Source organism: Solanum stenotomum, chromosome 2 (assembly GCF_019186545.1).
Source record: "Solanum stenotomum isolate F172 chromosome 2, ASM1918654v1, whole genome shotgun sequence".
In the NCBI taxonomy this organism is placed as follows: domain Eukaryota; kingdom Viridiplantae; phylum Streptophyta; class Magnoliopsida; order Solanales; family Solanaceae; genus Solanum; species Solanum stenotomum.
Genome location: NC_064283.1, coordinates 53,446,629 through 53,464,436, shown reverse-complemented (window position 1 = coordinate 53,464,436; position 17,808 = coordinate 53,446,629).

The window sequence follows — 17,808 nt, the reverse complement described above, 5'->3', positions numbered from 1 at the left end:
GATATTTCGGACTCAATGGTGAAGGCGGAATTTCCATTTGGAGCTCGCTTCGACGAAAAGTGGGTCCCACACCCAGTATCATTTGAGCCAGATTCCACAATTGCTATCTAAAGTCTCGGGAAGTGAACAAAGGGTCGTTCTAGACCAAAATCGATCTTCCGAAGCTAACCTAGCTGTCAGAATTTTCATCTGAGCACGTCTTCCAAGAAGGTTGACCAAAGTCAACTTTTCAAGTTATAAAAATCTCCAAAACAGGAGAACGGGCCTAAAACCCAAACGAACGACCAGGCGATCGAACAGTCAGTGCCAGCAAGTCATAAATGACTTGGGGTCGCTACAGGAACGCTCTAAACGATGAAATGAATTCTTTAATTTAAAAATGACCTGGAGGGTCATTACAGAAATGGATTTTCAAAAGGAAGATGAAAGATGATGGAACTATTGACAAATATAAAGAAAGACTTGTTTTCAAAGGCTTTAGACTAAAAGAAGGTCTTGATTATTTTGACACATACTCGCCAGTGACTAGGATTACATCAATTCAAATGTTAATTACCTTAACTGCAGTATACGGTCTTGAAATCCATCAAATGGATGTGAAAATTGTCTTATTAAATGGAGAGATGGAAGAAGAGATTTACATGGAACAACCTGAGGGTTTCGTAGTTCCCGGTAAAGAAAAGAAAGTATGCAAACTTGTTAAGTCACTTTATGGACTAAATCAAGCATCGAAATAATGGCATGCAAAGTTGATCAAACCATGTTGGCAAATGAATTCAAGATCAATGAATGTGATAAATGTGTCTACATTAAAGACGTTCCAAATCAGGAAGTCATTGTATGCCTATATGTGGATGATATGCTGATAACGAGCAAGGACATTGCTAATGTAAAAGCTACCAAGTGTATGCTCTCTAGTAAGTTTGATATGTAAGATCTAGGAATTTCCGATTTGATATTGGGAATTAAGATTCATAAAATTCTTAACGGTCTAGCATTGTCTCAATCTCATTATATTCGAAAGATACTTGAAAAGTTCAAGTACTTGAATTTCAAAAGGGCAAAGACCCCAATTGATGTGAACCTTAATCTTGCTAAGAATAAAGGTGAAAGTCAGTCTCAATTGGGTTATGCGAGAGTATTGAGAAGTTTGATGTATGTCATGAATTGTACACGACCAGACATAACATGCGCTATAAGTAAACTGAGTCGAAAAACAAGTAATCCCAATCAAAATCATTGGATGGCAATGAAGAGAGTTTTGGGGTACTTAGATGATACTCAAAACTATGCTTTGCATTACAACAAATATCCAGCAGTTGTTAAAGGATATAGTGATGCAAATTGGATTACTGGGTCAACTGAAACGAAATTCACGAGTGGATATGTTTTCACTATTGGTGGAGGAGTAATATCTTGGAAATCATCCAAACAAACATGTATAGCTCTTTCTACAATGGAGTCCGAATTCATCGCCTTAGACATGGCAACTGAAGAAGTTGCATGACTCTAGAATTTCTTAGAAGATATTTCGTTTTGGCCCAAATCAATGGCCCTTATATGCATACATTGCGATAGGCAAGCTGCAATAGGAAGGGTTGGAAGCGTTATGCATAACGGGAAGTCTTGTCACATACGACGAAGACAAAACTCTGTTAGACAACTACTCTACAGTGGGATTATCACAATTGACTATGTAGAGTCAAAGGACAATATATCATATCCACTTACAAAAGGCCTAACTAGAGAGGGAGTTGAGAGGTCATCTATGGGAATGGGACTATGGCCGAGAACAAGTCATCGTGGCAGTAACTCTACCTAGAAGACTGGTGATCCCAAGATCTAGGTTCAAGGAGATCAAACAAAGTCATAGATGACAGTTCAACGTTGTCAAAATTTATTTTATGGTCCATTCTCATAATGAGACAATGTTCAGTAACTAGGATAAAGGCATATGGACTTTTTAATGATTTTTAAGTTTGATACAGGGTATATCAAATAGTGTATCTATGGGATAACACAGTTAGAAACCACCTATGTAAGTGGAAGTGTAAGCCACTTCAAGGAGAATTCGGTAAGGCCAATTCTCTAAGTATTTATTAACCAAGACGTGTTCATGGCCGAAACGAACAAAACAATGAGAACCAAAAATAGTTCAAGGGTTGATTGTGTGACTTATGTTGTCTAGGTATACACCAAAGCTTGATGGTATTCAAAGATATCAAATCTACCGATTGACCGAGTATATCCGATATATGTTCACTACGGAAAGTTCAAAGGGAAACCTACTTATCCATATGCATTTAACCCTTACTTACGAGACACACAAGTTTTTCATGCATATGTTTTAACAATAGTCATTCCACATTCATGTGGGGGATTGTTGGATTTTTAGCAAGGTGTGAATGGGAAATAAGAAGAGAAAAATGGAAAATGTGGGGGAACTAATTTGGAGGGAAAATGAAAAGTCATTTCAAATGAAAAGTCTTTGAAAATGAAAGTCATTTCTCCCATATTGGTAGAAGAAAGGAAAATTGTTGTTCTTATATTAGGAAACACTTCCTTTAGTTCTTAAAGGGTTAAGAAGAAGGTGCCCCCTCACGCCGTCATCGTCTCTCGCTCGGCTTTGGCTTTGGCTTTGGATTTGGATTTGGCAAATGATGTGACTGATTGATAATATTTTTGGACAAAATTTATTAAAATCAATCTCATTAAGTAATTTCCTTTCTCTTGAAAATTAATTCATAATGTTAATTAGTTAACAAAATTAATTTCGCATAACATAATTATTTGAAATTTCCGCGTAACGGTAACATCATCTAAAGGGACCTGTTCTTTCCGAAAAGACGTTATTTTTCCCAAAAGACACAACGTTTTGAAAAGACATGTCTGAATAGATGCGTTCTCACCATTGTCCGAACAGACGCATTCCTTGCTGCAATTGGCTATAAAATAGAGAGGTTTTTCCCATTATTCATTCACTGAAACTTTTTCTCTCTGCATACATTTTCTTACAAAAATAAAATTGTTGATCGACTGAGTCTGTGTGTGCTCTCGTTGTTGTTCTTGCGTTCACTGAATTTAGTGAAGTTTGAGGTACCACTACTTCTCTAATAGTTAATCCATTTTATCTTGGGAGAAATTAATCTGTAACCTCGGGTACTTAAGGGGATTAAATTTCTTAAGAAAACACATTGGGTTCTGTGAACTCGAATTATTATTTTCTCTCTGTTTCATCTTTTTTTTTTGTTTATGTACACCATATAAAGCCACATTCTAAAATCATACATATTACAGTTGTTCGTACCAATTCTTTTTTGGAGAAGAAACCTTCAAAGAATCTTCACACAAAATTTACTGGAATTGGGGAAGGAAGAAGGAGAAGAAGCAGAAAAAGTGTCTGTTCTTTTGAAATTCTACAGAATGAAAAGATACGTTGGTTTCTCTTGTGAGAACACTTTTATAATTCTAAAGGGACACAACTATTCAAATAATTGTGTCTTTTCATTATATTTATTAATATATAATACTTAATTATATATATATATATATTCCAATTTCTTTCAATTGATGATACTACNGGGGGGGGGGAGGCAGACTCCTTTAATCTAGCATAATTAAGTTGTAGTCTGTGGGGTTGTTTGGTAAAGTGTATTTATAAAGATAATGTAGGTATTAATTAATTTTATGTATTAGTAGTATTTTATTTGGGACATATTTTTAGTCTATGTTAATTAATGTAAAATTAGTTAAATATTTTATTGTGTATTGATGTGTGTATCATTGATACCATGGTTTTCATGTATTTTTTAATACATAGGATTTCAACATATGCACTAGTTTATTAATAACGTAATTGTCCCATAAATTCCTCCCTCTAACTTGGCTTCAGGTGGCATCTATGCCCTTGCACAAGTAGACACTTAAATTTATACAAATTTAAACAAGTAGATACATGTGTCTTATATAGCATAATACACATATATATAATGTTACATAGGACGTATACTGCCACATAGGACGTGAATTGTCATGTAGGACGCGTGTGTCTATTTGTTCAACCATATACAAGTTTAAGTGTCTATTTGTGCATACTCAAAGTTTCAGGACATAGATATCAACTTAGACCAAGTTTATGTATTATGCCCAAAGCTAAAGAGTGTGGATGTGGTTGTCCATAACGTATAGTAATCCCACACCTCCATAACCTTTGTTAAAGAATGACAAAAGTTCCACATTGGTGGTTAATGAGATGTGTGGACTCCTTATAAGGTTTGAGCAATCCTCCTCCCTTTGAGCTAGCTTTTGGGGTGTGAGTTAGGCTAAAGACCTAATTTAACATGGTATCAGAGCAGGGCTCATCTCACCCAATGTTGGGGCCTCGAAATCAAAATTTTCAGGCAAGATTTTTAATGAGGCAGCAACCAACGCATATTACAAGATATATGTACTCTTTTTCCTTCATTAGAATTTTTCCCACTGGGTTTTTTCTAGTAAGGTTTTAATAAGGCATATTATCGGACATCCAAGGGGGAGTGTAGTAAATATATTTATGTGGATGTCCATAACTTTAAGGTGTACTTACACCATAATGTATAGTAACTCCCACACCTCCATAACCTCCCCCCTTGATATTCCTCTATAACTTACATGGTTAATATCTCCATTACTTTCATGTTTATGACTAAACTTTTGTATGCGTCTATGTAATATTGTAAATAGAGGCATTAGAGTTCACATTGGATACACTTGAAGATTTGGTGAACACTTGAAGACTTCGAATAATAAGAAAAACTCTCATCTCTATTGTCTCTATATTTCTATTGTTCTTATCTTATATATTTCTTGTCTTATTTGCTTTAGTTTTACAACATGAAAAGTATTTTTATAAACAATTATGTTTTTATAGAACTTATGCCAGACTTGTTTTCTAATACATCAAATCAAATAGTATATAAGAAATAATGAAAGCATTACTAATACACCATATATTCAACATTATTCTTATACACTTTTACCAAACGACCACTAAGTAGGGGTGTTTACATTTAGGGTAAAAACCGATCCAAATCGAAAAGTCCAATCAAACCGATTAACTTAACCCATTTTTATTTTATTTTACATTTTAAAATATCAATAATATTTGATTTAATTTTGATCTTATTAAAAAAAACTGAACTGAACCAAACAAAAATATTACATACATTTATTATATTTTATAATTATATATAAATGATACATTATTTTTTGAACAATCATTTACGCAAAAAATGCAACACTCTAATAAAAAAGAATAAAGTATAATGCTTCTTTTATTTGTACAACAATATGATCAGTAGCTTATGCATTACTCAATAAGTTTATGTTGTTTTGTGCATTGGATTATCTGACTGTATAAGCTGAAAGTTAGACATAACGGGTTCTAGTATAAAAAATGCATAATTCAAAATGGCATGAAGATAATTCATTTCCTTTTGAATGATTTTTTGACTTATTTTTCTCACTAAGAAATTTATCCGTGCTTCACGCAGTTAAAAAGATGATAAGATGTCAATAATTTTATGAAAATATAATATAAATAGAAGAAATATTTATAATATATGTGAATATATATAGAGAGAGACTTATAAGTGATTTCATAAAGATAAATGTTTGGTCAGTAATTATATGACTTCCAACAAAGTCATAAGTTGTTATTTTGGACCAAAAAAATTATAAACTTAGGATAATAAAAAAATCGTATAAATTATAAAACAAAAAAATTATGAAGAGAATGTAAATAAATAAATAATGCAACATCATTCTTATGATCTTAATTATTAAGAAAAAGAAGAAAAAAATGTGAAATCAATGCACAATTTTTTCAACTCTAATGTGATCATTTCTAAAAAGTCTTACAATGTCTTTATTTATAGACATTTAGATTTTTACGATAAAGAATAAAAATGAATGCAAAAATAGTAATTAACTTTTTATTATTATAATAATAATAATAATAATAACAATATTTTTTGGGCCAAAGAGAGGTGTCAATTTTATTCATTCATTATTGTTGTCTTTCATCTTATTTTTCATCATTATCTAAATAATATTCATATTTTTAATTTTGCCTCTATCCTTTATTGTAGTATTTGTTTTATATTTTATTAATTTTTTCTTCTTTTTCTCTTTTCCTTCTTCTATCCTACTTAATAGTAACTTTTTATAGTAACAAAAGCACATTTTTCTTAGAATCTTAATCATAAGAAATATAAATGGTTTTTTGTACTGTAAAAAAAATATCATAAAAAAACTGTATTTCAATATTTGATATATATTCAAATTTTTTAATCTGTCAATAATAGTGTTTGAACCTTGATAATAATTAGCATAAGACAAAGTTACAGTAATTAATTTTCGTCTAATGCAGTACAAACAAAATGCTCTTACGTTCCACGCTTAAGAAATTACATAGAAAGAACATAATGCACATACCTTCATTAGGATCTTAATCATAAGAAAATAAATTTAAAAAATATTAATGAATTAATGCACAACATCTAAGAGTCCTTTTTATTGAGTCTACCTATACTACAATAACAAAACATGGAAAACACGACTTCCAATATGAAATAAAAAGGATGATCGTGAGTAGGAGTTTAATGAAATAAAAAATTATGATTTTATATAGACAAAATAGAGGAATCTTTAAAAAAAACATAAATAATTTTTTGTACAATAATATTGTTGAACATTGGTTAGTAGTTAATAATATTACACACAAAGTTACAATAACTGATTTGCATCTAAACAAAAATACAGACTTGCAATAATGAAAAATTATACAAATTCAAACTAAAGAAGTTACATGGAGAAAACAAAAACACACACACATCTTCCTTAGAATCTTATCACAAGAAATAGATAAAAATAAGAATACAAAATAAGTGCCTACTTTTTTTAGCTTTTTTTTTTTCAGTCACTTTTTTGACCTCTTGTCCGACACCTTTTTTTGCCAAATTAATCAACATTCAAGAGTCTTCTTCATCGTGTACTATAAAGAACAATGAAATATAAAAACTAATCTTGAGTAGAAATTTCATGAAACAAAAAATTTGTGAATTTATAATGACAAAAATGGAGAAATATCATTAAGTATCTTAAATTTTATAATTTAATAGTTGGGGGTTATGAATATGAAAACTTAAAAGTCGTGAAATTATTTATATTATTAAGAATAAAAGTTTAATAGATATAAGTTGTGGAGGTGAAACTTTAAAAGTAAATAAATAAGGAAAATAAATAAATAAAAAAAGATAAAAGAAATACCTTAATACTAAATAGAGGTATAATTTTTTTGAATTGAATAAATAAAAAAAGTGAAAAAAGAGTAAGGAAAGGAAGAGAAGTGACAAAAGGAAATGTTATAAATGTCATAAACGATGAGATTTAGGGAACAAAATCGTAATTTTTTTTAATAAAAGAAACTTTATATTATATAAAAATATAAGGTTCTTGAATTGGATAAATTAAAAGGTAAAAAGAAACTAAAAAGGGGGAAAAGGTGATTTAAAGAAATGATATAAATATCATTAGGGAAGAAATTAAAATACTAAAAAGAAGAAGATGAGAAATATTAAGGAAAAAAACAATAGAATTTAATGATAAAATAAATTAAATATGACTATTGATAAAGAAAGAATTAAATGTGACTATCTTTAATATTTAGCTGAATTTTTTGTATTTTAAAATTTGAAAAATGGCAGAAAAAACCAAAAAAAAAAAAAAAAAGATAAATAGCTACATCAACATGTTTAATATTCTCCTTTATATATATATATATATATAGATAAAAGGACAAAATATAAAATAATTATTTTAAATGTAATTTAACATACTCAATTGCATAATAACTACTTTTATGGTTAGAGAAATGAAGTGAGGAAGTTATTCGCTACTAGAGCTTTCTGGCTCTCGGCGCAAGTTCGTCTACTAATGCCGGCGTGACTGCCATGACTAGAACTCGAGGACGAGGCCGTGGAAGAGGAAGGGGGCGAGGAAGAACAAAGAAAATGCCTGTTACTACTGATGAAAGTTCGCTGGGAATTCGAGCTCAGTTGGGTGACACTGGAGATGGCGAATCGAGCAAGAATCAGGATCCAATTGAGAAAGGTATGCATACACCTCTGGCTTTGAAGAGATTAAGTCTGAACAATACCCCCGAAACACCCACAACTCCCAGATCTGGGGTTTCAGCCAATGGAACAGTAGAGGTAACTACAGTCTTAACTGAAACTATAACACCAGTAGATGAAATTAATGAGGTCACAGAGGAGGCATCACAGAATGAGGTACGAGTTGATTTATGGACTAATCTCTTTACCAATAATAGAGCTGTTGTTAATGGTCTCTCACTAGATTATATACCTCCTCAAATGATGGATGGAAAGCATGTAGTTCAACTGGATAAGGATGAGGTGAATTTGGAAATTCAGAAATGGAATAGTGCTCTAATTGCTTACTTCATAGATGATGTGCCTGGTTATAATGCTCTCACAAGATACATTAATCAATTTTGGACCAGTGCAATAAAACCTAAGGTGTTTTACCATGAGGAAGGGTATTATGTGATTCGTTTTGCTTCGATTGATGATATGAACCAAATACTTTACTTAGGTCCATATACCATCAACAATAGACCTATAATACTCAAACCGTGGACAGTGAATTTTGATTTCAATAAGGAATTTCCCACAAAAATTCCTCTCTGGGTGAAGTTTCCCAAACTGCCTATGTCATGTTGGGGTAAAGGATCATTGAGTCGAATAGCAAGTGTTATTGGAGTCCCTATCTATGCTGATGAATGCACTGCTAAACAAACAAAGATATCCTATGCTCGAATGGTGATTGAAGTGAATGTTACACAACCATTGCTTGAAAAAATTGTGGTGATGGATCCTACTGGTAATAAGTTTGAGCAAGAGGTTGTCTATGGTTGGAAGCCTAAGTTTTGTCCTAAATGTTCAATGGTAGGTCATACTTGCCCAAAGCAAATTCCACAACCCCAAGCTACACAACCTAGGAAGAGACAAGATCCTAGTAGAGGAGGTAAATAATGGAAACCTATTGGGGTGATCAGGGAGCCTGCATCAGATGTACCTGAAAGTTTCAAGCAGAATCAGGTAAGAACTACTCCTACTCAGAGTGCAATGGAGAATGTGGCACAACATGAAGCTAGTCCAAAAGGTAACATGTATACAAACATCAATATAAGGAACAAATAAGCAACAATTGATAGTCCAAAGTTTAATCTAACAAATTTCCCTTTATTGGGATCCTGGCCAAAGAAGAAAGAAGGGGAATGTAGAAGGTTAAGTGGACAAGTACAACTCCCTCCTGATAAATAAGACATAAAAAATACTATCTAATGGGTTGGCTGATATGGAATGTGAGAGGAATAAATAAATGGCATAAGCAAAAGGAATTAAAACTCTATCAGAGGAATAAATGCATCAAACTGGCAGCATTGTTGGAAACTAGAGTCAAAGTTCATAAGGCTCCTAAGGTACTTGCAAATGTATTCCCTGATTGGCAATCACTGAATAATTATTCATGGGCTGTGAATGGTAGAATCTGGATGGTGTGGGATCCAAATTATTATCAAATTACTCATATTAAATCTACTTCTCAATCAATTCATTGTCTGGTAAATGGTATCAATGGGACCCTAGTTTGTTATATTAATGTTATATATACATCTAACTCTATTGAACAGAGAAAGGAATTGTGGGCAGAACTAGTACTCATTGAGTAAGGGGTGGATAAACCTTGGATTATTGCTGGTGACTTTAATGTTGTGCTATATCCAAATGACAGGTTATATGGTGCACCAATCTCTCTAGCAGAAACTCAAGACTTTTCAAATTGTCTTCATACTCTGCAGCTGAATGAACTATCATGGAAAGGAGATTACATACCTGGTCAAACAAGCAATTTGGAGTTGATAGAATTTGTAGCAGAATTTATAGTCTTTGGCAATCTAGAATGGATGATGACTTGGGGTCATGTGAGTACTAAATATGATCTGCCATATTTCTTTGATCACTCCCCTATGTTACTTACAGTTGCAGGCAACCAATGGACATGCAAGGTACCTTTCAGATTCTCTAATATATGGGCAGAACACAATACATTCTTGGACAAAGTTACAGAAATATGGCATAAACACAGGGCTTCAGAAAAAATGGCTAATATTTGGGCAAAGTTGAGAGCATTAAGGCAAGTATTGAAAATTCTGAATAATGAGGAATTCAAAAACACAACTACCAAGGTAAATGCTGCTAGACAAGAATTGATACAAGTACGGAAACAAATCATTCAACAATGCACTGATGAATTGCTTTGTAAAGAGAAACAAACAATATTGGATATTGAGAAATGGAGCCTTGTTGAAGAAAGTGCACAAAGGCAAAAGTCCAGGGCCAAATGGATACAACTTGGAGATAGTAATAATAAATATTTCACAGCAGTAATCAAGGAGAGAACTAACAAGAAGCTCATGATTGAGCTTACCTCACTTAGAGGCACAAAACTTAATACACCAGAGGCTATTAAGGAGGAAGTGGTACACTTTTTAAGGCATTAATGGGATCCAGCACTACATCTTTACCTGTTGTAGACAGAAATACAATGAAGAAAGGACCCACAATTACTTATGAGCAAGGAATTGATTTATGTAGAGATGTCATGGATTAGGAAATCTGGAATGCACTAACTTCCATTGGAGATGATAAAGCACCGGGAGTAGATGGATATAATGCTTATTTCTACAAGAAGACCTGGAATATCATCAAAGATGACATGTTGTTAGCTATCAAAGAGTTTTTTCAATCTGGAAAACTCTACAGACCAGTTAACTGCATTGTGATCACATTGGTCCCGAAAAATTCCAGTCCTGTGAATATAAAAGAGTATAGATCCATAGCTTGTTGCACCATAATTTACAAAATCATTGCTAAAGTCCTAGCTTCTAGGATGCAGAAAGTTATGGCACATATTATTAGTGAAGCTCAATCAGGATTCATTCCAGGGAGAAAGATTGCTGATAACATTATCCTTGCAACTGAGCTGGTTAAAGCATACTCTAGGCAACACATTTCTCCAAGATGTATGCTAAAAATTGATCTACAAAAGGCTTATGATTCTATGGAGTGGTCCTTTTTAGAACAGGTACTGGAGAACCTATGTTTTCCTCAGAAATTCATTAAATGGATCCTAGAATGTGTGCATACTGTGAATTATACAATCATGATAAATGGAGAGACCACACCCCCCTTTAATGCTGCAAAAGGGCTTAGACAAGGAGACCCGATCTCTCCGTACTTATTTGCTATATCTATGGAATACCTTAGTAGATGCCTTGCTGAAGCTAGAGAATTTGAGGGGATCAAGTTTCATCCTAAGTGTGACAGATTGAATATAACTCATCTATGTTTTGCAGATGACCTGTTACTTTTTAGTAGAGGGGATAAAAAATTTGTAAAGATAATATACCAGTGTTTCCAAAAGTGTTCTCAAGCATTATGACTGCAGGCAAACATGAATAAAAGCTCCATCTATTTTGGTGGTGTCCCTGAGCAGGTAAAACTGAACATACTCCAACAGAGTGGATTTGGATGTGGTGAGTTTCCTTTCAAGTATCTTGGTGTTCCTCTATCCACCAAGAAACTGACTATTATGCAGTGGTCACCACTAGTGAATAAAATTATTGCTAGAATCTCCTCCTGGACTGATAAGAAACTCTCATATGCAGGAAGAATGCAATTGGTTCAATCTATATTATTTGGTATTCAAGCCTACTGATCTCAGCTCTTCATCATTCCTGCAAAAGTGCTTAAGCTTATTGAATCATATTGTAGAAGTTTCACTTGGTTAGGATCTAATATTATTAACAAGAGAGCATTGATAGCATGGGAAAAGGTATGCCTACCTAAATCAGTTGGAGGCATGAACCTCAGTAACATCAGATTGTGGAACCAAGCTGCTATTGCCAAAACCTGTTGGGACCTTGCTAACAAATCTGAAAAGCTGTGGATTAGATGGATCCATTCTTTTTATATAAAAACTCAACAATTCTTCACTGCACCTATTCCAAAGCAGGCTTCATGGATGGTCAAGAAGATACTTAATGCTAGACTGACTTTAGAGCAAACACTGAAGCAAAATAATCAGGTAACCATTGGCAGCCTTTACCTGAGTCTACTTGGAAACAGACCTAGAGTGCCCTGGAGATGTCTGATATTTGCCAACTCTGCAAGACCAAAGACCATTGTTACTATGTGGCTCCAATTACAAAACAAACTACCAACTAGTGATAGGTTGGCTTCATGGGGGATGGATATAAATCAACAATGCAAGTTGTGTCAAAATGGACTTGAAACTAGAGATCACCTGTTTGTCTGCTGTGAGTTTACAATAGCTATTTGGAGGAACTTGATGGCATGGATCAAATGGCCAGACTATACTTTAGATGCTTGGGATACACACTTGAAATGGATCATAGAGAAAGCCAGAGGCAACAATCTGACTGCCCAACTTTTCAGACTAATGTATGCAGAATGTAGTCATGCAGTGTGGATAGAAAGGAACCACAGAATTTTTGAAGACAAATGTAGAAATCTTGAACACGTTGCAAAAGAGGTAGCTTATATATGTTGTATGAGGGCTCCTAAGGACATTAGTTCTAGGTTGCAACAACTTAGCTTTATTTGAAGTTGTATCTCCTTTGAGTTTTATTTTTTTCTGATTAACAAACTGTGATGTAGTTTGTTATGTTCTGTAAATACCAGTTGGTGATTAATACATATACAGTTAATTACCAAACAAAAAAAAATGAAGTGAGGAGATTTTATTGAAATTTTAAATAAAAATTTGAGAAAAAGGTCTAGTTATACCCAATTAATCTTAATATTCTCTATTATTACATGATTTTCTCCTTTTTTAAAAACTCATAATTATATCATAAATTTAATAGTTGAGTATGTTAAGATAATTTGATTTAAAGCATAAAAAAAGATAGAAGAAAAGAGCAAGAGAGGCATTTTAAGGAAATGAAATGAATGATAATAATGAAGAAAATTATATTTATTTTTAATAATTTTTATAATTTGTTTGATAAAAAAAAGATAAGAAAAAATTTCAAAATTATGAGAAATAAATAAATGGTGATACTTTCCAATGAGACATGTCACTTCATTTTTTTTACTGTCCAACTTTAATATTATATATAAATATAGATCTTTAGAATAAGAAATGAGGTAAAAATTCAAAAAAAAAAAAAGAAGACAAATCAAATTTTGCAAAAAATAAAATGCAATGCTGTTAAAGTTATGATAGTTAATTTCTTGAGTTGAATAAATAAAGGAAGATAAAAAGAACAAACAAAGGAAAATGAGTGATTTAAGAAAGTGATATAAATAATATTAAAGATGAAATTAAGGAAATGTAAAAAAAGAGATTAATAACATTAATAATGAAAGGATATAAATATAATTATTTCAAATATAAAATTGTAAAGTAAAATTTTTAGTCTTCTAAAATTAGAAAAAAGGCCATTTTTTTTTTTAAAAAAAAGGACAAATAACAAATATCTTATTTATAGTTTGAAAATTGTTGCACCATCAAGTAGAATCTATATATATATTTTATATATATGATTGAAAATACTTTACAATAGTTCTTTGCTTTCATTTTATTATAATACGGATAGATTTAAGATTTTAATTATTTTAATAGTCATAAATAATGAAATGATCCATTAACTAAATATTTTTTGGACATTTGATAAAAATCAATTGTGTCATTGAATATTACTAAACAAATTTGTATCCAGGCGATGTCTCATCCATATATTAAAATATATAAATATAAAGAGATTTAATGTTAAAGATATAAACTTTAATTAAAGACACGTAAATAAAAAATAAATGACGAAAGTATTTGTGATAAAAAAACGAAATAAGTAGAATAAATAAGTTAAAATAAATAATGTCAGCACTAATTTTGGCTCCTTTTCAATTTTTAAAATATTTTTTAAATTCTCCTTCTAATTTGATATGAATTTCATAAATAGATTGATTTTTTCTTTAAATAATTCTTTCTTATTCTTCTCCTAGTTTAATTTGAATTCCATAAATAGATAATTCTTCTAAATAATTCTTCTTGGCATTTGAACACTAATCATCCTTCCTATAAATTTCTCAATCAAGTAAATTTTTTCTCAGCATGTAGGAGGAATTATAGTGTAACATTCTTTCAAAAAGTCTTGTATTTTGAGAAGAATCATTTATTGTAAAGTCTTTCTTCTTACACCAATATATTCTCTCTTCCTCTCCCTGTTCCTCTTCCTCTTCCTTTTTGGATGGAATAGAATTATGTATGCCAACATATACGTAGTATCAAATGTTGACATGCACTTCTAACAAAAGTGTACACATCAATTTTTTTTAAGTGAAATCATGGAGTCCATTGTTGGTTATGGATGCTCAAATCTTTTTTAATTTATAAACAGTTATAAGAAATGAAAAGTATTTTTGTTTTTTCATCTTCCATTTACTTAAATGTATAATAATTTAAGGGATGTTTTTAGGGAGAGATGATTAATTGGGTAAGATACTTAAATACTTCTAGTTTTAAAAAAATAACAATTTAAAAATAGAAAATAAATCCAAAAAAAAAAGAAATAAAAGACAAATAAAAATGTTGATCATAGAGAGATGCCAATTGTTGGTTATGGATGCTCAAATCTTTTTTAATTTATAAGAAAAATCTATAAACAATTATAAGAAATGAAAGTTTTTTTCGTTTTTTCATCTTCCATTTACTTAAATGTATAATAATTTAAGGGATGTTTTTAAGGAGAGGTGATTAATTGGGTAAGATACTTAAATACTTTCAGTTTTTAAAGAATAACAATTTAAAAATAGAAAACAAATCCAAAAAAAAGAGATAAAAGACAAATAAAAATGTTGATCATAGAGAGATGCCACATTAGATTTTTTATATCTAGCTTTATATATATACTAGACATCGGAGCCCGTGCTAGCACGGGCCCAATATGTATCATTTTTTGTTTCAATTTATGTGACAAAGACAAAATTAAAGAGTTAATAAAATTTGAATATTAATTTAAAATAGTTAAAATTTTTAATTATTGTTAACTATGGTAAAAAATTTTTTATGTCTTTTAACATTCTAAATTGCTAATTATTGTTGTATGATTTGTAATATCTTTTACGCAATTTTCAAATAATAAAGGTTATTTCTTCTTTCTCAATTTATGTGGTACTAATAAAATTTTGAGATTCAATCATTTTTTTTTGTCTTTAAAATATTATATTTGTTAATTACTATAAATTATTGTACTTTCTAAGTAATCAAATAATATTGTAATCATATAAAATTTATTAAATATAAATTTATAAAATGATTCGGATTATATTAAATTCATTAATATATTAGTCCAAATAAATATTATGGATTGATATAATTGAGTTAATTATTTAAATTCAAAATATAAATTTAATTAAAGCCCGCTCCATAAAGCCCATATGCCATGTCACTTAAATCTGATTGACCGAAGGAAATCCTATTCCAATCACAACTCCCCTATTTTAAAACTATAAATAGGGGTCTTCATAATTCAGAAAGAAGACAGAAAATTCTAAACGAGAAGCTAGAGAAAATCCGTGGTACAAACGCCATAAAATTCTCTATAAAGCTACAAGTTTAAGAATTCAAGCATTTAAGTTCAAGAACGATCAAGATCAAGACTATCAAGTTCAAGAACAAGCTCGAAGCCCTTGAATTCAAGCAAAAGTCAAGATCAAGATAAAGTTCAAAGTTCAAATTCATCAAAGATTCAAGATCAAGCTTTAAAGCCCTTGAATCATATTTGAAATGGCGAATTCAGAGGAATCATAGAGATTGTAACACTCGCACTTTGAAATAATAAATACGATTGTTGCTATAATTTTCTGTTCTTGATTATTGTTTTCTCGACGCGAATTTTATTGTCTACAAATTCTGGCACGCCCAGTGGGACGTCTCTACCTCTCATCTCAACTTTTCAAGCATCAAACAACATCGAGATGACTTCCATGAAGAACAACTCTCGATCAACTGCCTCTAAGGCCACTAGCTCCAAGTTCTCTATTGAAGTTGAAGGCATTCTTGATGTTACCTTTGGAAGTTTCGGAGTTATTACGAGAAACAAAGTTGCTACGCTAGGACAACAAACACTGCAAGTGTCGTCCGCATCAACTCATGTTTTTGGGTCTTCAACTCCAAAAAGAGTAAGTTCCTCCATAAATGCTTTGGAAGGAGGAAACAGTATTGCTGAAACGATCAAGGAGACATTGGCTCTACTTGAGCAATCTGGTTCCAAGAATTCTACCACGAGGGAGAACTATGATTCAACTAACGAATCACCTCCACGTGCATCGCGTAATGTAAGTCCGCTGAAGATCAACTTACGCGACAATCCATGCTACTCTCCTACATCTCTAATGATCATGCAAACAATGGTGGCTGTTGCTTCTTCCTCTGAGGAACAACTCGCAAATCTGATGAAGTTGGTTGAAGGATTGACAAAACATGTACAACACCAAGAGTCTAGAATCGATAAGTTGATGGATCGAATGGAAGGACTTTTAGATGGAGAAGCAAGTCATACGCCTGGAAAGTGTGTTGAAGTTCAAGAGATCGGAGATCCTGCGAAGAAAGCACTGCTTGTTAATGAGATACCAGTTTCTTCTGAAGGAATGATCCCACTTGATCGCTTGAAAGGGTTTATTGAAGGACTTTATCATAGAGGCTATCGAAGACAAATCTGAGTCTCCATCCAAATTTTCTCCCACATATGCAAATCCATATACACAAAGAATTGATAACTTGAAAATGTCTGAGGGCTATCAAACTCCTTAAGCTTCAACAATTTGATGGCAAGGGAAATTCCAAACAACATATAGCACACTTTAATTTATCGAGACTTGCAATGATGCTGGGACATATAGTGATTATCTCGTTAAAGAGTTCGTTCGATCCCTCAAAGAAAATGCCTTTGATTGGTACACATATCTCGAACCTAATTCTATAGATTGTTGGGAGAAGTTAGAGCAAAAGTTCTTTAATCGTTTCTTTAGCACAAGATGTGGCGTTAGTATGATTGAACTTACAAAGGCTCGTCAAGGTGAAGATGATCTAGTTGTTGACTTTATCATCGATGGAGAAATTTGAGCCTCAACTGCAAAGATCGCCTTAGTGAAATTTCTAGCATTGAAATGTGAATCCAAGGCATGAATTGGGGTCTTCACTACATCTTGCAAGGAATAAAGACAAATACATTTGAAGAGTGGCAACTCGCGCATATGGCATGGAATTAAGCATGACTTTAAGAGAAGATCCACGATCTCATGTCTATGGACCTCATGAAGATGAATATATAGAAAAACTCCAAAGTGGGGCCAAGTCTGTATCTCAAGATGACTTTGAAAAGTCAATATATATATAAATGCTCCTTAACGCATGAGGTTAAACTTCAAGTTACAATGCTCATCATCGCATGAGCCTAAAGTGCAAGTTATAATGCTTCTAGACACACGAGCCTAAACTGTATATCACAAAGCTCTTCAAATTTGAGCTAAATCTCTAAGTTTTTTAAAGCTTTTCAAATTTGAGCTAAATCTTTAAGTTTGAAAGCTCTTCAAATTTGAATTAAATCTTCACGTTGAAATGCTCCTTGAAACACGAACTTAAACTGTATGTCACAAA